The 26448-nt window shown below is 37.8% G+C and overlaps 1 protein-coding gene and 1 pseudogene across 1 annotated transcript in view; one reads left to right on the forward strand and one right to left on the reverse strand.

Moving 5' to 3' along the window:
- Window positions 1-26448, forward strand: part of PLCL1 (phospholipase C like 1 (inactive)) — a 372506-nt gene that overhangs the window by 123942 nt on the left and 222116 nt on the right. The gene's annotated exons all lie outside the window — the stretch shown is intronic.
- Window positions 9146-9943, reverse strand: LOC130020962 (40S ribosomal protein S3a-like; annotated as a pseudogene).

Here is a 26448-nt window from a genome sequence, read left to right on the forward strand (position 1 = left end):
GACTGTTGGGAGGAGGAATATTCATCAGACAGCTTTCTTTTTAAAAAAAAAATTTTTTTTATTAGTGAAACACCATGAGGTACAGTTGTAGATTGGGTTTGATTATACAATGATCAGATACCCATCCCTCCACCAGTGCCCATTTTCCACCACCATGGATAATATCCCCCCCACCCTCATCCCCCCATGCCCCCCTGCCTCTGTGGCAGGGCAATCCCCTGTGTTCTCTCTCTCCTTTTGGGTGTTGTGGTCTGCAGAAGAGGCATTGAGTGGCAAACATGTTCAGTCCATAGTCCACTTTCGACATGCATCTCCCCTCCTGGGAGGATCCTCCAAACACCCTTTATTTGGTGTTCCCTTCTCTATCTGAGCTGCCCTTTCCTCTAGAATGCCCGACTGGTCACTAAACTATGGAGTAATCCTCCTGGTGCTGATCTCAGCTATTCTTGGGCAGACAGCTTTCTTAATAGGTAAAACCTGATTCAAATATGCATGGGTAAGAAATTAATATTTTCCCCAGGAGGTAGATGGTATGATTCTGTTTCTAAAATGAAATGATAAGAATATTACTATATTCTAGATATAATTATATCATAAGAATATTACTATCAGCATATATCATGATCATGATCATACTGTTGTTCGTCGATTGCCTCGAGCAGGCCCCAGTAACGTCTCCTTCATCCTAGCCCTGAGATCTTAAAAAGTGCCATATTCAAGGCTCTTTCAGGGTTGGGATGATGAGACCCATCATTGTTACTGGTATTTGGCATATTGGGGAGTTTGCCATGGGGAGTTTGCCAGACTCTGCCATGTGGGCAGGTAGCATTCGGTAACCTGCCAAATCTGCATATATATTATAGACAATTTTAAGTTTTGTTTGTTGGGAATAATATAGATACTCTTAATATTAGTGATGTTAGGTATGACAATGACAGTCTTAAAATCAGTAGATAAGGTGTAGTTTTTTCTCCTTTTAGAAAAAAACCTCAAAGGAGGACCTATTTTGTGAGAAATGCAAAATAAGTTTGTATTTGGGACCAAGTTCTGTTTTACTGAAACTTGATAATTTGAAAATATTTTGGTTAGTATTTTGATTTATGTGTGCATCTAGTTATTATTTGCATATATTTCAACTAATAGTACACAGGTACCAAACCTTCCCTTTTTATTGTTTTTTGGATCACCTCCTGTGATGTTAAGGCACTACTTTTTTTTTAAAGTTTTATTTATTGAATCACCATGAGAACAGTCACAAAGCCTTTCAGTTAAGTCTCCATTGGTCATACAATGATGAAACACTCGTTCCTTCACCAGTGCACATTTTTCACCACCAAGAACCCCAGTATACCCCCCTCCCAGGCCCCCCCCACCCCACCTGTGTGGCAGATTTCCACTTTACTCTCTCTCTCTCTGCATAGATTACGTTCAATATTATGACAAAAGACCCAACATTATTATTTGGAATTTTCCCCAACAATTCAGACCTGCCAAAAAGACATCATTAGATAATTTGTTTTCTATTGCTGATTATGAAGAGCATATGATGTTGTGTGACTGCAATAGCAGCCACATGATTTTGGATTTCTGATATTTTAGTAATAAGCCTAGAGGGATTACTGCCAAAAGTCCCTGGGTTCTGAGATTGATTTGTGTGCCTATGGGATCATGGTCATTCAGGAGCCGGAGGAGGCGTTTATGGGTGGCAAAACGGGGCCTTGTCAGGACGAGGAGCAGGACCAATTCCACTACCACCCCCCCCCCCCCGCCCCGATCCCATGAGGCCCCTCATGCCTCGTCAATGCAGCCTCATACCTAGGTCTCCATTAGACTATAAAAGATGAAGGCCACCATGCCGCCACTGCAAGGGGGGACAGGCTGAGAGACAAACACTCTTCCCCTCCCAGAATGGCAAAGCACTGTAGTTAAAGGCACAGTCCAGATGCATTTCAGTTGGGCATTATATTTTGCTCAGATTTTCCCACCACCATTCAAGACTTCCTTACAGGGACAGATGCTAGATCATTTAATTTCCATTGCTCACTTTGCATATCAGGAAATGTCGTGCGGCCGCATGAGTGGCTGCACCGTTCAGAACATTAGTTCTGGTGCCTGCAAACCGGAGCCATGCTTATAGAAGCACATGGTCGCCAGGATTCCATCTGGAGAAGACGGCTAGACAGCACCTACCCCATCTGGAATGTCCTGGTGATATTAGCTCAGTATGGGGCCTGGAAAATTCTCTGGGAGTTGTGGAGCCCACCGGTCAGTTTTCTTCCCTACTGTGTGCTCCAAAAGGCACTACTTTTGTTTCTGTGCGCAGGGCCACACCCCTCCCCCCAAGCAGCCCACCATGCCTGAGAAACCATGTATTGTGGGAATTGAATCTAGGCCTTCAGCATGGAAAGCGTGCAGTCATTTTGACCCAGAATCTTCCTTTAATAGCCATCTTCCTCTTTAGCATTGCTCAGTGAATTGCAGAGTGCTATATTATTTCTTTATTTTGTACAGATACTTTCATCTAAATTATATTATTACTCAACACAAATGACTAATCTGTCAAGGTTAAATCCCCTTGGCTCTCTACTCAGTGGCATTCAGCAAGCAATGTTGCTTATTTGACTGTAAGTGGTAATGGGGAAGAAACATTGAGGCAGTTACATTACAAAAATTCTGTTTTAATCCCATAACAATTTTTGCCATCATGTTTTTAAAGAAGCTACTCCTACTCAAAACTTGGAATTTTCTGTAGATAAATATCTAAGGCATTCTGGTGGAATTCAGGCTAACGTTATAAAACAGAGCCTGGCAAGCTACCTAGAGTATCTTGTCTGCACGGCAAAGCCTGGCAAGCTACCAGTGACGTATTCGATATGCCAAACATAGTAACAACAAGTCTCAGGATGGAGATGTTGCTGGGTCTGCTTGAGCTAATCGATGAACAATGGGAGGACAGTGCTACAGTGCTACAGTATTATTTTCTGACAGTTTTAACTCTGAAGATTAATAAAATATTATTATTGTTATTGTTTCTTTTTTGATCCCTCCCTGTGGACTCCCTGACACCAGTACTCAGGGGACTGATGGTCATTTTCACAGTCTCTCACTGGCTGTCAGTTTAATGCTTGACTTGAGAGTGTGGGAGACATACCCTATATTGCTGAGGACCCCCAGAGTCACACCAGGCTTTCTTGGGGGCCATGTGGTGCTGAGGGTGGAATCAGAATTGGGAATATGCAAGATACATATTCTAACCGTGTATTATTTCCTCATTCTCTGAAATGGATTGTTATGGATCGCTTTTATCCTCCTTATCTCCATCAATCTATATCTCCCTCAACACTGGGCTCCACAATTTAAAAAGCATTTTAAAGAACAGTGTGATCAAATGTTACTGATGAAAATGTATCTTTGAACACTTAAAAAAGTGTTAAATCATTTTGATTTATTGTCTATACTTTTGTTTAATGCCAAGATTAAATTCAATCATAAAATGTATAAAAATTAAAAACATTTAGATACTAGAATAGTAAATAAAATAGTAGGATTAACAATTATATAGTACCTATTTGGTGAAAACAATATGAAAATAAATAGAGGCTTAGGGGCCAGAGAGATAGTATAGAGGTTAAGATGTGTGCCTCGCATGTGGCTGACCCCATTTTAAATTGCTAACACTACCTATTGTCTACTGATCCTGTAGTGATCCCTGAGCACAGTGTCAGGAGTAATCCCTGAGCACTGCCTGGAGTGGCCCCAAAGTCCCCCTCCCACCAAAATAAAATGAATAAAAATAAACATGCGTAGAAAATATCTGGAGAAAATATACCAGCATATCAGTATTCATACCAGCATATCAGTATTCATAGTCTAAATATGTCTGAATATTTTCCCCCTTTTGGTGATTTTTTTTCTTTATGCTTAAATTTAAAAAAATTTCAGAGTGAAAACATTTTAGCAGGGGCATGTGCCAAATACTAAATTAGAACCTGTAATTACTATTTTTTATGCTTCAGTGGAATTATTAGTTTCAAAATTATGTTCATCAAATAAACAAGGAAAAGTTTCCAGACCAGCCAGTTTGTAGCCTCATTTTTGCCACAATGACATTTATTATCCATAATTCCCCCTGCTTGGCTTTATATATTTATACCAGCCATCTTAAGAACCATAGGTGGAAACAGCTCCACTTTTCAGATCTTGAGGCAGAATCTTTCTCTGCTGTTGAGTGGAGTTGCTTCCTTGTTTGATCTTTATTGGGTGGCTGCCATTCTTCAGTTGGATGTGACTCCAGCTCTGGTATTAGCAGATCCTCAGGAATGGTTTGGCCCATTTTCTGTGACTCACACAATTCATTGGAATTTCAAGTAACAGTTCCTTCTCTTACCAGGATTAACATGTTTCAGGAAATTAAGAAGCAGGATGTGAATGATTAAAGGGCATTTTATAGGAATAGCTTCAATATTTGTTGAAATAGAAATTTCATAAAATATTTGAAGATTTGCATATATATAGGTTTAGATTTTAGAATAGAAGAAGGAAAAGCTCTATGTTCAGATTCTGGGCAGGTTCATACTCTAATGAGTAATCCTGTGGCATAGTTAAAATGAATGTAGTTAATTAAAAATTTAAGTGATGGAGTATTTGTTTTTATTATTTCTTTTCCATAATTGCTTTTAGTTCTTTGACTTGTATCATATTTTATCCTATCTCTATCAGTGTGTAGTTATAGAATAGTAGAAAGATATATGTGTACACACGTGCACATACACACACACATATATATCTATATACACAGTTACATATATGTATTTTGGTGTTTGAGCCATAATCAGCATTGCTCAGGGGCACCTGAACCAGTCCTCAGGGGCCTTCCTGCAGTGTTGCAAGGCCATGTGTTGCTGAGGAATTAACCTAGGCCTCCCACATGCAAAACATTTGCTCTAACTTTTTGAACTACCTCCCACTCAGAAATGGCAATTTTAAATACTAATCCATTTATTGACTCAGACTCATTTTCTATTCTTGCTCTGTTATTATTGTTTTCCTTCTGTAATACAAAAATGACATCTTATTATTTAGTTCTTTTTCTTGGAGAACCAGGCAGGCTAATGAGAGTATCCTGCCGCATGGCAGAGTCTGGCAAACTCCCCGTGGCGTATTTGATATGCCAAAATCAAGTAACAATGATGGGTCTCATTCCCCTGACTCTGAAAGAGCCTCGAATGTGGCACTTTCTAAAATCTCAGGGCTAGGACGAAGTAGATGTTACTGGTGCTTGCTTGAGGAAATCGATGAACAACAGGATGACAGTGATACAGTGATGCAATGAATACAAAAATGTTTAACAGAGTGAGAGAAGAGGAAGATTTTTTTTTTTTTTGCCCCGCTGGAGCTATAGCGCAGCGGGTAGGGCGTTTGTCTTGCATGCAGCCAACATGGCCGACCCGAGTTCAATTCCTCTGCCCCTCTTGGAGAGCCCGGCAAGCTACCTGTATTCGATATGCCAAACACAGTAACAAGAAGTCTCAAAATGGAGATGTTACTGGGCTCGCTTGAGTAAATTGATGAACAAGGAGAGGACAGTGACAGGTTTTTTTGCCACTCTAGGCTGTGCTTGTAGTTTATTCTGATTGTGCTCAGGGTTCACTCCTGGGAGTTTTTGGGGAACCATACAGAATGCAGGGGATTGAATCCAGGCCAGCTATATTCTAGGCAAGCACTCTACTCTCTACTATCTCTCCAGCCTTAAGCCTTTACCATGGCATGAATCTGTAGGGGTGTGAAAATTATTATTGTAATTGAACTTCTGGAATGAAGAAAAATACATTGCTATTGCTCTATGTGAATCTGAGCAAACTGAAGATAATTAAAACAGTATAAGATGGAATATATGCCTTTTGATATGTATATTTTATATATACACATATATGATATATATAGTACATACATATGGTACTCTATAAAGAGTATACGTATCTTCTTGAGAGCAGGTAATGATTTTATAAGAAAAGATGGTGGCTTTAACTATATAACATTAGATATCCCAACCTCCCTTTTAAAACATGCTTTTGAAAATATTAGCCAAGGAGAATCTTATAACATTGATAACAATTATAACATTGCTCCAAGAAATCACGCAATTTTGATCATCAGAAACACTGCTTCATCAGATTTAATTTCACAAAATAGAATATATGCATATAATGTGACTAAATTCAATCTCAGATGATTTTCAACTGAACAATTTGAGATAAAAATATTTTGAGAGAAAGTTGAGTTTTTTAATATTTGATAGCTTTAAATTTGTGAAAATTAAAAGATTAGAAATATAAACAGGACTTTCATTTTCCTTCTGAAAATTTTTTGTGTCTAGACTTCTTTTATCCTTTTATGCATTATCTTTTGGTTCTTTAAAACATTTCCTTGTAAGTTAAGGGAAAGTGGTGTTATATTCATAAATCTATAGTTTATTGATTTGTATCAAATAGCTGCTTTAATTTGTGGTCAAACCTGCTAAACAATAATGTGGGAAATTTGCAGAAATCCTATAACAAAGTTGTGCATTTCTCCATAAGTTTCTTTTTCCTTTGTGGGGGTCTGGGATTTTGGGACCACACCTGGCTGCTCAGGGCCTACTCCTGGCTTTGTGCTCAGGGATTACTCCTGGTGGGGCTTGGATACCATATGTGGTGCTGGGGATCTAATTGGGGTTGTCTAGATCATGCCAGTCTCCATTCATAACTTTCTGGGGGCTGTTATACAACTGCCTGGCCACATCTTGAAACGTATGCTTTCAGTTTTATTAATCAGATTTATAACTCATAGTTCTTGAATCAGGGGGATATCAGTGCTCTCTTAGTGTTTCCTTCTATCTGAAAAAATGTTTATTTGGTGTTTTGTATCTCTAATATTTCCTTTTATTAAAAATTATTTTAAAATAGTATTATTTATTTTTCTTTTTTTATTATTTTTGTATTAAAGCACCACAATTTGCAATGTTATTCCTAGTTGGGTTTTCAACAAACTATGTTCCAAACTATGAACCCCACCAACCAGTGTTTTCTTCCCTCCATTAGGGTTTTAAAGTCCCTCCTCAACCCCCATTCCCAGTCTGCCACACAAAGCAGACCCTAGAGACCACAAAACAACTCCTAGAAACAATAAACCAACACAGTAAAGTGTCCAGCTACAAAGCAAATACAAAAAATAAGTTGCATTCTAGTATCCAAATAATGAATCGGAGGAAAAAGAGATAAGAGGTGTCCAAAAACATCAAGTATCTAGGAATCGAAGAGGTGGGAGAACTACATCATGAAAAATTCAAAACACTTAAAGTGGAGTGTAAAGAAGACGTTCAGAAAGGCAAAGAAATAGAAAATTTTAAGCACTTCATTGTGAGTGTTAAAAGGAAAGAGACAATTTTAACTAATAGGGAAGGTATCTTTTGTCTAGTTCAGGTCTTCTAGTTCTATTTTGTTTTCTGTTTTGTTTTGGTGACTCTTAGCATCAATCTATAAGAAATGAGGCATAAAGGAGATATTTGTAGGTATTTACTTCTATAGACAAAGGATGTGTGAGAATAATAATTATTAGCTTTCCTCTTTTTTTTAAAAAAAAGATTTGGCCTTGATTTAAGGCTCTGGGAGGAACTTTAAAACTTTCAGAGACCCTGATGACCACTTTTACTTAGCCAATTCTTAACTATATGGGGCTTATAGTAATAGTGACTTTTCTATGTTTCCCTCTTTTTCTTCTGTTTTTACTTTTTGCTGCTCGCTTGTTTTATTCTACTATTCATCTGATATCTGTGAGGTGTGTTTGTGGTGTGTGTGTGTGTGTGTGTGCACTTTTATTTGTGACTGTAAAGTAGGTCCATTTTTGTTTCTAGAAAAATTGAGTTTTGTTCTGCAATCATTTTTTGGCATAGCATATCTGTTGCTCTTCTTCCCATGAATCTGAGAACTTAAAATTTTATTTTATATAGAAGTAGAACTTAGTTGTCAAATAAATTTCATTATTCTGAGTACCAGTAAATCTATACAAATGCAGAAGGTTGTACTGAATTCCTCTTTTTGTTGTATATGCATCAGTTGGGAATGATTGGCTGGTTGGCTGGGTTTCTGTCAGATTTGGAGGTAGATACATTGGAATGGATTGGATTTGGGGCTGGAGACTGACAAGGCATCTATTTGATAGGCATTTTGGAAGACATTTTAGAGAGCTTGTGAAATGTCCAGAGGTTTGATAGAAACCCCTGGGAAATTGCAGTTTCATGTTGTTAAGATGTGTGGATAAAGTCAATATGCTGTGACTTTTAAAGGCAATGTAAGGGTGATTCTCACTCGGAGTAGCAGTGGGTGAACATTTCGACTGCTTAATTTATGTGAACAATTCACCACCAGTGTCTTGGAGAGGGTAGAAGGTTGAGAGCTAATGATGACTGGGGAATCAGAGAACTGGAATCATCTCTTTGGACTGGTGATATCCCTGCTTTTCCTTTCCACCTGTCCTGCTCCATCTCAGTAAGTGACTCTGCCATTCACCAGTTACTGAGGTCTAAAATGTAAGAGTCACTCTTTACTTCCCTTTGTATTAATTTTAGATATGAATTTATTGATTTATGATATAAATCAAAATGTAAAAAGGTTATTTGAAGATTGTCAGAAAAATTTGTTGGAGGAAAAAACTGTAATGGTTTGTCAAAATGAGGCAATTGGTGAATTGGCTTTTTATTTTTTTAACCACACCTAGCTGTGCTCAGAGCTTACTCCTGGCTCTGTGATCAGGGATCATGCCTGGAAATGCTGAAGGAATCATCATATGTGATGCTGGGGATCAAACTGGGTCAGCTACAGGCAAGGAAAGCACCTTATCCACTATACTGTCTTTCTGGTCCCTAAATTGCCTATTTGTTCTTTTTACTGTCATCAAGGAGTAATTTAAGATCAAGTTGCAACTTGTACAAGAAGTTTCTTGGTGGTGCTAATAGTTTTTCATTATTTTATATATTGTTTTATGCCATCGTCTGTATTATATAATATATTTGTAAAATTTTTGGGTTTTTATATATTTTTTGATATAGTATTTAAATTTTTTTCACCAGAAATAAAACTTTTATTTGTTACCAATGAATATCTGAATTTTAAACAGATTCTTGGACTGTTGGTTCATACCTATCAGCCTGTTCAACTTTAGGCCTGTCTCATCTCCAGTAGCTTTTCCAGAACTGCTACCTTCACATTGAAATTCCATGAGTTTTCCCAATTCAAATTTAGGTTTCTTCAGCATTTTTATTTTTCTAACAAAGACATCATGGAGTGGGTAAATAGACTAGCAAGCCTTTTCTATGTCTTTCCCAATGCTGTCTGGAGTCAATTTATTGACCAACTCTTTTAAGTCATTTGTCTGTACCTCTTGAGTCATGATCTCCATTATCTTCTTCCAAATCTGGCGAACCTGCTGATACTGAGCATCAGAGGTCTTCCAAATCTGGTTATTGCACTTCTTAGTGAAATCAACACAGAATAGACGAAGCAAATAATCATTGATAGTCTTGACATCAACGTGAGCCTCAATCATGGCCTGCCATTTTTTGACCATGGAGCACATTTTGTCACGGGTAAGGTCCATGCCATGGAAGTTTGTCAGGCAGTTTTTGCCCTCAACATCCTCCGTAATCAGCTTGAATTTCCTAAAAGCAACTTCATCGTTCTGTAGATCAGCAAGGCTCACTTCAAATACACAACCCTTGAGGTCATCGGATGCAATTTTGGTTCTCTGGGTTCTAGTGACAAGCATTTTCCCGATATTTCTTATATTAAACATTGCGGGTGCTTTCACCTCATACCAGTCTTTCTTAGAAAATGGATCAACCACTTTCTTCTTGGCTCCCTTTTTGCCACCTTTGGTAAGGCGCTTGTTTTTGCCTACCGCCATGGTGCTACTCAGAGGGTCAAAAGGAGTATTTAAATTTCTAGGCCTAAAATTAACATCCTGGAAGAGTAAGATGGTTTAAAAAATGAGAAATATGCTGTGAGATAGTTACATAAATCTGTGAGGCAAGTGTGAAAGCCTTTTGCTAACATACAACTCTAATGTGTCTCAGCCAGTTAGAGTTTATGATAACTATCTTTCAATATTAGCAGCTGTAGTTAAAAGATGAGTACTTTGAAATGAGTGTGTTTGTGGTTATTTCTCTTATCTCAGGAAAAATATTTTGGTTTGCCAGCAAGTTTATTTTTCTTTTCCCTATTTAATTAGGATCCCTTCTAGAAGGCTATCATCTAAGAAATTTCTCTCTCTCTCTCATAGTAACAAAAAAGTCTCCAATGGAGACGTTACTGGGCCCGCTCGAGCATATATATATATATATATATATATATATATATATATATATATAGTGGGGGAATATTGGTGGTGCTTGGAGATTACTTTTTGTTCTGTGCCAAGAGGCTGCTCCTCTCTGTGCTTAGGGGACTATTCAATGCCAGGGATTCAGCCCCAGCCTCCTGCATACAAAGCATGTGCTCAGCCATCTGAGCTCTTTCTCTGGCCTGCTCTAAGGAATTTCTTCAGCTCTTTGAAGCCTACCTCATGTGCTGGGGAGAAGACAGTTGGAAAAGAGAAGGGACCACTAAGTCAATATGGTTGGAGAAATCGCTCAGGATGGGAGATGTGTGCTGAAAGTAAACAAAGGACCAAACATGATGGTGTCTCAGTATCTGTATTGCAAACCACAATTCCCAGAAGTAGAGAGAGAGTAAAAAGGAAAGTGCTTGCCATAAAGTCAGAGAGTGGGGTGGGTGGGAGTGGTGGGAGAGATACTGGGGACATTGGTGGGAGGAAAATGTACACTGGTGGAGGGATGGATATTTGATCATTGTAAGACTGAAACTCAATCATGAAAGCTTTGTAACTGTATTTCATGGTGATTTAATTAAAAAATACTTGAAATTAAATAAAAGTGAACATAAAAAAAAGTCTCACACAGCAGAGTATGGCAAGCTCCCTGTGGCGTATTTGATATGCCAAAACCCAGTAACAGTGATGGGTCTCATCCCCCTGACCCTGAAAGAGCCTCCAATGTGGCATTTGCTGAAATCTCAGGACTAGGACAAATGGAGACATTACAGGTGCCTGCTCGAGGAAAGAGATGAATAATGGGATGACAGTGAGACAGTGATAAAAAAGTATTATGAGTAAGGGATTCCAGTACTGTAGCACTGTCCTCCCGTTGTTCATCAGTTTGCTTGAGCGGGCACCAGTAACACCTCCATTGTGAGACTTGTCGTTACTGGTTTTGGCATATTATATATGCCACAGTAGCTTGCCATGCTCTGCCGTGCAGGTGGGATACTCTCGGTAGCTTTCCAGGCTCTCCGAGAGGGAAGGAGGAATTGAACCTGAGTCAGCTGCGTGCAAGGCAAACGCCCTACCTGCTGTGCTATTGCTCAGTCTGACAAAATGCCTAATGAATCCTGAACTCAAGTTCACTGAATTTATGAAAGTCTTATAAATTGATGCAGTGGTGCCCGGCAAGTGGTCATTAGAGCTGAAGTGATTGCTTTTCATACTTATGACTTTGCACAGGCAGTGTATCTGTAGCTACAATGCCTTTCCCTTAACCATAACAATCAAGCCAGGAGCTTTCTCCTCATGTTAAAAACATGTTACCACAATTGATATTATTAAAATGAGCACTGTAAGATAAGAGAGGCATTAACTTTAGATTCTGAATTTTAGAAAAATGTTGTAAAACTCATTTCATTTCTTATCTCCCCTCCCTCACCAGCTGTATATTGTGGTCACTGAAAACCCAGTAATCTGATTTAAATATTGTCAACATTGGGAAGAGTATTTCTACTTTAATTTTTAATATTGTGTTTATATATATTTTTACAATTTTCATTGAAGTGGCATTATCTTATAAGCTCCAGGTGTTCAGCATCTGATATAGTACCTTAAGTTTACCACTAAATGTTCATTCTTTTACCATACAGTTGACCCCTTTTATCTGATTTATCCACCCACTACCATCTGTCTGGTGACTACTAATTTGCAAGGAGATTTTAGACTTGACATGGGATTTTGAAAGTAGTCAGAAACTGTATATAGTTAAAGTGAAAGATCAAATAGAAATCATTGATATTTGATATAGGGATTAGAGATCTTAAAGTCAATTAGTCCTAAAAGGAAATTAGACTGTAAAATAAACCCCAGTATAAGAATTGTTCTTTCCTCTTTTTTCCCCCATGTAGAACAATGACTTATATGGGACCCTATACTATTCCTTAAGTATTTAAGACAGTTCTTAGATGTCTGTATTTGTTTGCATACTTGAATGGGTTGGGCAATGATTCCAAGTCTGGTGATGAATAGAGACATTATTCCCAAGTTAATTCTAAAGCAGACTTGCTTGAACTTTAGAATCATACCTTCAACTCTGATGGGGCAGCTCTATGTTTGTGTTTACAGACATCACACTTCATTTAAATATCCTTTAAAATATGCTTATATTCATGAGTAGATAATGCTTTGTCTTCTTAGAATCTTGTGAGGAAACTTTGATAACTTACTTTACCTCTAATATATAATTCTTTCACACTGTTTGTACTTACAAAGGCGACTTTTACTCCACCAACTATACAAGCTCTACGCTCCGCACTGACACTCTAAGCTCCAAGACACTCCAAACTCAACTTCTCATTTGAATTTCTACAATAACTGACCATATAGCATCTACATTTACTTTTCTTAAAACTCTTCTCTGCATAGTGGTTAGACTATTATACAAATGATTCTGCTATAATATAGTATTGCAAACAAGGAAGGATAGATTTCTAATGCTCTCTTATGGAATTGATTATCCAGCTTGACAGGTGGCAAGGAAGCTACTTTAGCTCTATTATCCATAAGACATAGTATCTATTTTGGGTCCAAGACTCCACTTGTTACCATCTTCTATCAAAAAGCATGGAGTTGGACCTGAGGAGGAGTCAGGGGGATCATTTACACTTCTTCCTCAACCGATAGCATTGTTCACCAAACTTAGAATTTTAGAGTCAGGTGGTACTCAGGAAGCCTCCAGGTCCCACTAGATTCCCAGCTAGTCCTGGATATCAGTTCAATGCAGGGACCTGAGGATATGGTGCTTCAGAGCCTTGCAGTGATGGGGGTTATCCAGGCTGCTCTAATGGTGCTCAGGTGGACTCCAGGGATACATTTATTGATGCTGAGTGTGGGAGTGGGGCATATGGTGCCAGGAATTGAACCCTGCTTGGGTACCTAACACTGTACTATCTCCCAACCTCCCTAAGGAGGATTTTAAAAACTGACTGCACTGTAATCACTTGTGGCATTAAAAAAGGTTAAAAACATCAAGGCTAAAATGCACACAGTTCTTTCAAGCAGAATGCCTACATGCCTGGAGGTCACGAGATCATGGTGGTATTGCTGATTGGATCCGAGGTTTGCGTGACTCTGAAACCACAGACCACTCACAGAAGGAAATAAATTAAACATAAAACTTTTGCATCCCAAGTTAATGTTGAGTCATTAAATACACATTTTGAGCTAATTATAAAATTATTCTTCAATTTCAAGTTTTACTTGAAAATAACAATGTTAAAATTCGTATTTTAATAGGGAAGTACTTCTGGTTAAGAGGTGTGGTCTCAAAACCCAATCTATAAGACAGAAACGTTGAATGGACTGCCTGCATTGAAAGTTGTGATCTACAAAGACCACATGGTAAAGAGAATGGCAGCATAATTATAGAAGAAAATAGTTTTAGTGTCTAAAATTGACAGGGGTCTTAGATCCACATAACAGGAAATTCTGGTCAACCAACAAGAAACCAAAGAGAAAATGAGCAAAAGATATTGACTCGATTAGTACCGAAAGAAAAAAACCGAAGTCTAACAAGATATGAGGGATATACAAGATATACAAATTCATAAGTAATTATATTGAAATAATCACTGTCACTGTCACTGTCTGCCCGTTGTCCATTGATTTGCTTGAGTGGGCCCAGTGATGTCTCCATTTTGAGACTTCTTGTTAGTGTGTTTGCATATTGAATATGTCATGGGTAGCTTGCCAGGCTTTGCCGTGCAGGTGAGATACTCCCGGTAGCTTGCCAGGCTCTCCGAGAGGGGCGGAGGAATCGAACTCAGGTTGGCCATGTTGGCTGCTTGCAAGGCAAACGTCCTACTCGCTGTATTATCACTCCAGCCCATTGAAATAATGAGACCACTTTATACTAAGATAAAAATTACATATTTTAAAGTGATAGTGAATTATTTTTAGTCTAGTCTCATATTGAGTCAAGAAAATGTCAGGATTAAAATAATAAATAAAATGAGAAACTTTGAAAATTAGATTTTCGAATGATAACAAAAATATCACTGCTGGGGCTGGAGCGATAGTATAGTGTTTGTTTTGCACAAGGCCAACCTGGATTCAATCCCTGACACCCCATACAATCTCTTGAACCCCACCAGGTGTGATTCCTGAGCACTGAGCTAGGAGTAAGCCCTGAGTACTCGTGGTGTAACCCAAACACTGAGAATCTCCTACAAATACATCACTGCCATAGTGGAATAATGCCTTTCACTGATGTGGGTGCGAATAGGTCAGTGAATGACTCAGTGGTATCATATCTTGTGGGGACTCTTAGCTGGAAGAAACAAAGTGCTCAATAAAGTAAAGAATCGATTTTCTATTCAATTTTTATGTATTAAGAAACTTCAGTAGGAAGGTGTTATAAGGTGTAAGTAGCTGCTCTCTGGTTAGCATCAAAGTAGAAAACAGATAAAATTAAGTTTCAGAATATCTACAGCAGTGGCTCTAACCCTTGGAAGCAGATAAAACTCGCACAAGGAACATTTAAAATGCCCTGATCCCTGTGTGCATCCACTCCTTTGAAATCAGAATTTTAAGGGGGAGGCCTGCATTACTTTGCTAGAGCTGCCTTAGCAGAATACTCATCCTGGGTGGCTTAATACAGATAGTGTTTTCTCACTGTTCTGGAGGTAAGAAATTTGAGAGCAAGGGGCCAGCATAGATCTAGGTTTCATTGGAGGCTTTCCTTTCTTTGTCTTTTAGATGGTGTTTCTTTCTTCCTGGTCCACTGTGTGGTCTCTCTCTATACCTGTCTACGTTCTAATCCCTTCTTAAGACCATTCTTCATAAGATATTAATTTTATTTTAAATTTAGCTCAGTGATTTGTGATAATATTATGATTAATATTTTGAGAATATAACTACATTCAATCACCACTAGAATATCAGCATTCCTTCAATCTGTAGGTTCTCCAAGGGATTTACTTTGTCCCCAAATTTGAGAATCAGTTTCTAAATGTGAGCTGGTAGCTTAAAAAAGGTGAAAACACCTCAGAGATTTAACTTGATTGATTCATGGGTATTGTTGCTTCTCATAGGTTCTTAGATGATTTAAACATTTAGCTAGGTTGTTAGAAAAGATGAAGTCATAAAATTTACATACAAGTGGTACTACATGGAAAGTATTATGTTAAGCGAAATGACTCAGAAAGAAAGGGATGCCATAGAAAGATTGCATTCATCTGGGGAATATAAAGTAACAAAATAGGGGACTAACATCCAAGAATGGCCGAGATTAGCACCAGGAATTTTACTCCAGGGCTTGGAGGCCAACCACACATGCTAGGGGAAAAGGGAGCTCAGATGGAGAAGGGAGCACCAAATAAAGGGTGTTGGGAGAATCCTACCAAAATGGGAGAAGCATGCTGAATGTAGACTATAGACCAAACATGATTGTCACCCATTCCCTCTTTTGCAAACCACAACACCCAATAGGAGAGAGAGAACAAAAGGGAATGCCCTGCCACAGAGGCAGGATGGGATGGGGGGATGAGGGTTTGGAGGGATACTGGGATCCGTGGTGGTGGGAAATGGGCACTGGAGGAGGGATGGGTATTTGATTATTGTATAATTGAAACCCAAGCACAAAAATTTGTAAGTCTACAACTGTACCTTATGGTGTCTCACTAATAAAAATTAAAAAACAAATAAAAAGATTGAACTTTAAAAAAAAAACATTTAGCTTGGTTTGAACACCACTGTCCTACTGTATGTTTCTTTTCTTTTTTTTTTACATTTTATTTTATTGAATCACCATGAGATACAGTTACAAGTTTTCACGTTTGAGTTATAATCATACAATGTTCAAACACCCATCCCTTCACCAGTGCACATTCCCTACCACCAATCTCTTCAGTATACCCCACCTTACCTACCCTCCCCCTGCCTCCCTGGCAGACAAGGGGACTGTGGAATACGGGAGGGAACCTGGGAACATTGGTGGAGGGAAGTTGACACTGGTAGTGGGATCTGTGCTGGAACTTTGTTATGTCTAAAACTCAACTGAGAATAACTTTCCAAATCACAGTGCTTTAATAAAAAAAACTTTTAAAAAAAGTTAAAAAAATTAAAATTTAAAATTATATTAAAATTTTAAATTATATTTGAAAATTTAAAATTTAATTTCTTTTCTAAAAATACTTTTATAATCATAATTTAAGAGATTGTTAAGGTAGGATTTCACATGTTTATTCCTGGGACCCCTGCTCAGGCTGCCCCTGTACCCCCATGCCTGTTCTCTTTGCCATGATAAACTCTACAAAGTTCCTTTATATGAAAGTATTAGGGCTAGAGGAAAAAGTATTTTTAAGGCTGGATATAATTTTTAACTTCAAGCATGAGTCTTATAATTTTGCATTCGAATTAGTTTTTATTCTGCTTAATGAAAGTAAATCAAAGGAACTTGTGCATATCACTAAGAAAGCAAAAGAAGTGAAGAAACAAGACTTACTATTAAGTTGCTCAAACTATCATAGCTTTTAGTGAGGAAACTTCTTGATTAAAGAAATGATGCTTTTTAGCTCTGAGTTTTCTTTTCCAGATGATACAGAACTCTGATAGAAATTCATTGATTTAATGAGACCAATTTCTGTGTTTTGAAGTAAAGCCACTTCTCTGGCATTTTTCATTAAGGCATGACAACAGCTGGCTGCTTCCCAGAATGCAGTATTATGACAGATTATTTTATAAAACCATGGATCAGCTGCCTTTGTAATTTGCTTAAATTGATTATGTGTACATTTCCTCACTCCCTGGGCTTAAAATAAGGCTGCACTTGTGTGGGAAAACAGTATTACTGTTTCAGTGACAAAAGGACATTTCTACCATGCTCTGTTGCATATGGACACTGTCTTTCCCATCGTGCTGTGATATTTTTTTTTATTTCAAATTTCTCATCTATTTTTAAATACTATGATTTTTATTATGTATTACTTATAGGACTTTAAGTTAAATTTAGAACTAGTATTTCTTTCCTAACATTAGTCATTTCACTTCTTATTCTGACCAAACTAAAAATCCTTCCTCAACAATTTTTTTCATGATGAAATGAATTTCCTTTTTAAGATATTAAATTGGTGTTTAAAATCACTTAATCACTTAATCCCCGTTATTCATCGATTTATTCGAGCGGGTGCCCAGACAAGATCAGACCTGAACACCTGAAGAACTTACCATCAGTACTCATCAATACATTAGCTCGACTCTTCACACGCTACCTGTCTGAATGCAAGGTTCCATCCCAATGGAAAACCAGCAAGACTGTACTACTATACAAGAAAGGAGACATCCACGACATTGGCAACTATCGCCCAATCTGCCTATTGTCTGTCATCTACAAACTATTCACTCAAGTCATCCTGAATAGGATTAGCAGAACACTAGATGAAGGACAACCATGTGAACAAGCTGGATTCCGAAAAGGATTCAGTACCATTGACCATATCCACACAATAACCAAGCTCATTGAGGTATCTCGGGAGTTCAAGATGCCGCTCTGTCTAACGTTCATTGATTTAAAGGCCTTTGATTCTGTTGAGACGGAAGCGGTCATGGAAGCCCTAGCCAATCAGGGCGTACAAACTCAATACATCAGGATCCTTCGTGAGCTCTATTGCGGATTCACTACCAAGATCTCACCATTCTACAAAGAAGTAATCATCCATATCAAGAGAGGGGTTCGGCAGGGTGATACCATTTCACCAAAACTCTTCAGTGCCACCCTCGAGAACATCATGCGACGACTAGAATGGGAAAACATGGGAGTGAAGATAGATGGTCGGCAACTACACCACCTCCGCTTTGCTGATGACATCGTTCTAATAACACCAAACATCAGCCAAGCGGCACAAATGCTTGCGGACTTTGACCGTGAGTGTGGAAAGGTCGGACTACAGCTGAATCTTACGAAGACAATGTTTATGAGAAACAGCCTTGTTCCTGACGCTCCATTCGCTCTCAACGGAACCACCATCTCCGAATGCAACAGTTATATATACTTAGGTCGAGAAATCAACATGATGAATGACCTGGCACCTGAGTTACGCAGGAGGAAGAGAGCGGCTTGGAATGCCTTCAAGAGCATTGAAGAAATAACTAAAAGGACAAAGAACCTCCAGCTACGAGCACATCTCTTTGATTCCACTATTCTTCCTGCATTAACATATGCCTCAGAGACCTGGACCCTACGAAAACAGGATGAGAACACTATTCGGGTCTCTCAAAGAGGAATCGAAAGAACTATGCTTGGAATATCACGATTCACTCAAATGAGAGATAGAATCCGGAGTTCTGATCTTCGTCAACGCTCAAGAATCAGAGACGCTGTCTCATTTGCCAAGACATCAAAAATCAGATGGGCTGGACATGTAATGAGGTTTACAGACAACCGCTGGACTAGAGTCATTACTGATTGGATTCCACGAGACATCAAAAGATCACGTGGACGCCCACCTATAAGATGGTCAGACTTCTTCGTCAAGACCCTAAATGATCGGTTTGAGGCTCTACATGTTCCTAAAACGAACAGATACCATTGGGCTACGCTAGCACGCAACCGGGATGAATGGAGACGTTACTGGTGTTTAAAAGCAAGTAATAAAAAGTATGTAAAAAACTATATAAATAAAATAATTTATTTATTTAAATTTTCATATCTGTGATCTAGTTTTATTTATTTATTAATTTTTATTTATTTATTGAATTACCGTGAGAACAGTCACAAAGCCTTTCAGTTCAAGTCTTGGTCTGTCATACAATGATCAAACACCCGTCCCTTCACCTGTGCACATTTTCCACCACCAAGAACCCCAGTATACCCCCCTCCCACTTTACTCTCTCTCTCTCTCTCTCTCTCTCTCTCTCTCTCTCTCGTTGTGTGATCTAGTTTTAAATATTTACTGTGAACTTCCCTGAGATTTCTCCAGGAAGTTTTACTTATTTATTTTTATTAATGTTTTTTAATTAATAGAGATGCTGTGATTTACAGTATGGTTAATGGTGGTTTCTCATGTACAAAATTCCAACACTGTGAATTTTTTATATTTTTAAAAGAGGCAATTTAGAAGGACCCCAAAATACACATAGCAACATAAATTTTTTACTTGTCACAAATATGAGTAGGTACAGTTGCTCTAGTAAAGATTATGGTCTCCCTAAAGTAGGCAAATATGTTCTTATTTATTCTTGCCATGTTCATTATTAGCTCTTTTATCTAATGGTCTATAATCAAGTAAGACTTACATACTCATTGATACTCATTGATGGATATTCAATTATTACAAGATAACTCAACCAGAACTAGATTTTTTTGTTTCAATGCAGGAGTCTATTACTAAAATATTAGAAAAAAATCTCACAGTTACTGCAGTTGTCCATAATTTACAAATTAGTTTATTTTTCTTTTTTTAAATTAAATTAAAAATTGTGGTAAAATTTTGCATAAATTGATTAATTCAAAAACCTTTATAAAATATATAACAAAACAATTTTTATTCTCTCACTGTCATGGTCTACTTACAAAATTAATAACTTCAATGATTTTAGCTTTTGTTCCTGTATTTGAAATATAAAATATGCTTCTTAATTGATCAGTTTATATTCTTTCAGCTATATATTAGGATCTTCATGCATTATATCCATTCTTCATTTTTATTAAATACCCTGCCATGGGGGCTGGAGAATACAGCAGTAAGGCACTTGCCTTGCAGGAGGCCAATGTTTATTTGATCTTTGCACCACATATGGTCCGCTGAATCCGTGAAAGTAGTGACCCTCGAGTGCAGAGCCAGGAGTAATCTCTTAGCACTGCTAAGTGTGGCCCCCAAACAAAACAAAAGGAAAATCCTGCCAAGAATTGCTCCAAGTCCAATCATTCCCTGATTTGAAATCTGCACATTATATAACTATACTGAATAATTTGGACTATGAAGCAAAGTGAAAATTTTTACTTTCTGGAATAACAAACACCCATGAATAGCTAAAACCATTCTTGGGAAAAAGACATTGGGAGGCATTACCCTCCCCAACCTCAAACTCTATTATAAAGCAGTAATAACTAAAACAGCATGGTACTGGAACAAGGCCGAGCTGCAGACTAATGGAACAGGGTGGAATATCCTTACACACAGCCCCAAATGTATGAACATCTAATGTTTGATAAGGGAGCAAGAAATGTGAAGTGGAGCAAGAAAAGCCTCTTTAACAAATGGTGCTGGCGTAACTGGACAACCGCATTCAAAAAAATGGGCTTAGACCTAGACCTAACACCATGTACAAAAATCAGATCAAAATGCATTAAAGATCTCAACATCAGGCCAGAATCCATAAGTTATATTGAAGACAAGGTCGGCAAAACCCTCCACAAATTGAGGCTAATGGTATCTTCAAAGACAGCACTCCACTGACCAACCAAGTGGAAAGAGATGAACAAATGGGATTATCTTAAAGTAAGAAGTTTCTGCACCGCAAAAGATACAGTGACCAAAATACAAAAACAATCTACATTCACCCAATACCCATCTGATAAGTGGTTGATATCAAGGATATGCAAAGTACTGGTTGAACTCCACAAGAAGAAAACATCCAACCCCATCAAAAAATGGGGTGATGAAATGAACAGAAACTTTGTCAAAGAAGAAATCTGAATGGTGAACAGAAACTTTGTCAAAGAAGAAATCTGAATGGCAAAAAAGGCACAAGAGAAAATGCTCTACATCACTAATCATCAGGGAGATGCAGAGCAGAACAATGAGATATCATCTCACACCACAGAGACTGGCCCATATCCAAAAAAACAAAAATAACTGGTGTTGGCGTGGATGTGGGGAGAAAGGGAGTCTCCTTCACTGCTAGTGGGAATGCCGACTGGTTCAGCCCTTTTGGAAAACAGTATGGGCGATTCTCAAAAAATTAGAAATTGAGCTCCCATTTGACCCAGCAATACCACTCCTGGGAATATATCCCAGAGAGGCAAACAATTATAATTAAAATGACATCTGCACTTATGTTCATTGCTGCACTGTTCACAATAGACAAAATCTGAAAAAAAAAAAACCGAGTGCCCGAGAACAGATGACTGGTTAAAGAAACATTGGTACATCTACACAATGAAATACTATGCAGCTGTTATAAAAGATGAAGTCATAAAATTTACGTATAAGTGGTTCTACGTGGAGAGTATCATGCTACGTGAAATGAGTCAGAAAGAGAGGAACAGACATAGAAAGATTGCATTTATTTGTGGAATATAAAGTAACAAAATAGGAGATTAACACCCAAGAATAGCTGAGATAAGTACCAGGAGGTTCGCTACATGACTTGGAGGCCAGCCATACATGCTGGGGGAAAAGGGAGCTCAGATAGAGAGGGGAGCACCAAGTAAAGGGTGTTGGGAGGATCTGCCCAGGATGGGAGATGCATGCTGAAAGTAGACTATAGACCGAATGTGATTGCCACTCAATACCTCTTTTGCAAACCTCAGCAACAAAAAGGAGAGAGAGAACAAAATGGAATTCTCTGCCACAGACGCGGGGTGGGATGAGGGGAAGTGTAAGGGATACTGGGATCATTGGTGGTGGAGAATGGGCACTCGTGGAGGGATGGGTACTCGATTATTGTATAACTGAAATCCAAGCACAAAAATTTGTAAGTCTACAACTGTACCTCATGATGTTTCACTAAATAAAAAAAATTACTTCCTCCCTATAAAGTTTATTATGTTTATTTTGTTGTTACATATATGACTATATAAATACTTTAGATAGCTGAGTGATCTATTATGATTGTATTTCTTGTTTGTTGCTATAATTTTTGTCTCAGGAAGTCAGTAGCTGCTTCATTTTTCCCTCTTGGTTAAGTTTTTTGGAATGCTTTGTCTTTCTGCATCCTCTAACAGTTCTGTAAAATTTTTCTGATTGTTGTGTTTCACATTCTCAAATAGCCATTTAATTTGAGTTAACAGTTCTGTTCCTAGTCCGACTTCTTGGATTCCTCCACCTACTGTCCCAGTGTGTGCTGTGTTTTCAAAGTCTAAAGTGCAGCTCTCACTGGGGATATCCATTGCTTCTCTTCTGTGTTTTCATATGTACATTATATTATTTCCTGTGTATCCTTTGTTTTAAGGAGGCATAAGACAAACTGGTTAATGTATTCTGTAGTGATTTCTTGAGAAACAATTCTCAGAATATGAAAGTTTTAAACTTTCAATGTGATAAGTTAATAGAGATTTTAAATTGTAGACTTCCTTTCAAAAATATCACCATATTTTCTTCAGCCTTCTTCAGAGAGGGTTCTTCAGTCTTCCACAGGGAAATGTCGGCTGAAGGCTGATATTCGTGAAGTGTTGAAGTGAACCCTGGGCTTCATGATAATTCAGTGACCAATGAACATCTATATCGACCACATGCAAGGCAAACGCTCTACCTGCTGTTATTGCATCCAGTCCCCCTGTTCTTCTATTTTAAGTACCATATTTCTCACTTGCCCTCTTTTGTATCTGCTGTGCCTGAGCCCAAAGCATCTATGTCTTTCTTTTGAGAACAACCCTCAGATTTCTAGAAGCTGGCAAAGGTTAGGACTTAGGTATGGTAGTGGGCTAGTAAAAATTTAACAACTGTCTATTTGAGAATAAAACATAGCTAGATAAAAAACACTGCATTTCTGTAGTGTAAATACTCCCACTAGGGTTGATTTCATGCTGCCAATGTGAGATCATTTCAGAGTTTTGTCTTTTAAGCCAGAACAAGCCAGCTGTAGCCTACCAATAATTGAGAATATGTCTTCATTTCAGCAATTGTTTTTTTTCCCCATCTTCTAAAATGTCCCATATCTACATTTCCTGAAGATTTCCAGGGGGAAAAAGGCTTGCTTCTTGTAGTCATAAATTTGATTTTTTTCCCTCTGAGCTTACAGTCTTAATTTATATAGCAATCACGTGGGGGTGGTGACACAAAGGTGGATTGAACGTCAACAAATCAACAAAGAGAGGTAAGACCACTCCTCCAGGAGATTAACTCAAGGATAAAATCTCATCTAAAGAGATTACTCCAGATTACTAGAAGATCCGCTCAAGGGTGGGATGCTAACAAGGGTGTGTTTTCCTCAGCTAGTAATCTACTTAAATAGTTGTAGTAAATTTACTTCTAATATTTCTAGCAATGTCATTCTGTATGAGCACAGTAAGAGATATAAACTTAGAGTTTGGTTCTTCCTGAGAACATCTCACTATATATTCCGCAGTCCTCAGGCCAGGTTAGTCTTCCTAGACTCAGCAGGGTCCTAGTCTCATCCTTACTTTTGAATCATGAGAGCATTTGCCCATGATCATGCCCTCAATTATAGTTGAGTATTGTGGTGCTTTGGTCTGGCTCATTTCGATGCCACGGTAGCTCACAGCTTGCCCTGGGTCCATTTAGTCCCTTGTTGGAACCCTACTTTTGGGGTGTTAGGAACTAAGGGCAACTGAGTCAAGAAAGCAGATGCCCAGGAGTAAATATTATTAGGAGTCAATCAACTCCCAAGTTACAAAGCATAATATTAACTGTCTTCCTGTGTCCATACAGAAAGGATATTCCTTTAAAGTAAACTATTCAAAAGACATAAGGAGAGGAGAAAGGCAATATTACTTATAATACAAGTTCAGTGTCCTAGAAAGATCTGACCTTACAAATTAACAGAATCTGATTAGGGGAATAAGCTTATTAACTGTTTGGGGAAGAGAGCATAGAGAAGTAGTTACAAATAAACAAAAGAATGGGAGCACTGGGATGGGTGTGACCCGATAAACCTAAGCTACCCGAGGAAGAACAAAACAGTGTTATCCTACACATATTCAGTAAAATTCTGGCAAATAAAATATAATAACGTATCAAACATATTAGGGGGATAGATTCAGTTCAGGGATGTAAGGATGGTTCAATATTTGCAAATAAATTAATGTGATACATCACATTAATAAAAGGAAAAGCAAAAAACTATATAGTCACCTTTATAGGTGCAGAGAAAATGGTGATTCAGTCATAACATATCCAGATTTTTGTCTTCAATACAAAGTTATAGTGATAAAAAACATATAGTCCTGGGGGAAAGAAAGACATCAGTGGAATAGAATTGAGAATCAAAATGTTAGGGAAAAAACAGAAATAAATAAATGGTACTAAATTAAACAAAAAAGCTTATTAACTGCAGGGGCTTGAGTGATAGCATGGCAGGTAGGGCATTTGCCTTGCATGTGGCCGACCCAGATTTGATTCCAGCATCCCATATGGTCCCCGAGCACTGCAGGAGTAATTCCTGAGTAACTCCTGAGTATTGCTGGTTGTGACCCCCCCAAAAAAGTTTATTAACTGCCAAAGGAATAATGCAAAAATTAAAATTAGTTGGAATTGATTAGTTGATATCTAACTAATAAGAAGTAAATACTTTTGTATCACATATTAGGTATTTTTTTAATTACAAGATATATATAGCAGTCTCAAAGATCAAAAATAAACAATCAAAAGAAATCTCCATTAAAAAATGGGAAGATTAGATGAACAGACATTTCCTAAAAAAATATGTGAAAGTGACTAATAGGAACATGAAGTAAGGTGTATCACCACTGGGAAATCAAAATCAAAATGCCAATGAGATATAAATATCTTGCACCAGCAAGAATGCTCTATATGGAAGAGACCAGAAGAAATAAGTTCATTAGAAAAAGAACTTCAATATTACCCAACATGTGTTCCTGGAAATCTATCCCAAGTACAAAAACATATTAATTTGAAAACACATATCTATACTTAATGTTCATTGCTGCACAAGTTACAACAACCAAGGCTTAGGAAAACCCAAGTGCCCAATAGATGAGCAGGTGAAAAATTGTGGTATGGAACACTTTCCAGCCAAAAGAACGATTTTTTCTTTATATTTATACCCTTCTAATTCATTATTTGCATATAGAAATACAACAGATTTCTGATGCATTAGCTTGTTGATTTTGTCACCTGCTACTTTTCTGTACTGGTTGTTTCTAAGTGTCTATTTAATGACTAAAGGTTTTCACTGTATGTTATTACACCATAAGCAGAATGTGCTTAACATCTTTTCCAATTTGAATACCTTTTTATTGACTGATTTCTATATAAAGATTTCCAAAACAGTATTGAATACTAGTGGAGAAAGTGAACATCCTGTTTTCTGCCTGTTTTCAGAGGAAATGCTTTTAGTTTTAACCACTGAATATGACACTGACTGGAGTTTGTTGAAAAGGGCCATGACTCTTATCATCTCATTCCTACTTTAGACAAACTGGCAGGCTACCAAATGTAACCTGCCCACACGGCAGAGTCTGGCAAACTCCCCGTGGCGTACCCAATTTGCCAAATACCAGTAACAATGAAGGGTCTCATTCTCCTAACTCTGAAAGAGCCTTGAATATGGCACTTTCTAAAAAAGTCTCAGGGCTAGGATGAAGAGATGTTACTGGGGCCTGCTCGAGGCAATCGACGAATAACAGATGGTTGTGATTGTGATTGTGATTGTTGTCTTTTAGATTTTTCTCCTTTTTAATTTTTTTGTTTTGGGACCACCATTGATGATGCTCAGGGTCTATTCCTGGCTCAGCACTCAGAAATCACTTCTAGTAGTGCTCGGGAGATCATATGGAAACTGGGATCAAGTCTATATTGACAGTGTGCAACACAAGCACATTACACACTGGATCTGTTTTAGAATTTTGAGAGAAGAGAGTAAAAAAAAGTGTTACCTTGACATCATGAAGTAAAAAGTTCTAGATTATATACTGAAGTTATAAATGACATCTGTAGTTAATGGGTATTTTGAATAATATTTTAAAACTTTCTAAAATCTAGTTTTAATTACAAGATGCTGAAGAGTAGCTTTTGACTTTGCTATAAAAACCCCATTTTTCAGTGAACCTCAATAGAACACGTATTTTGTATCTGGATATGCTTAGTTAGAAATGACAGAAGTTCAAGGTAGGAGTTTGAACTGAAAATGTGAAATAATATGAGTTATTTGAGAGAAATATCATGTTTTAATTTG

This window comes from Sorex fumeus, unplaced genomic scaffold (assembly GCF_029834395.1).
Source record: "Sorex fumeus unplaced genomic scaffold, SorFum_2.1 ptg000014l, whole genome shotgun sequence".
Taxonomy (NCBI): domain Eukaryota; kingdom Metazoa; phylum Chordata; class Mammalia; order Eulipotyphla; family Soricidae; genus Sorex; species Sorex fumeus.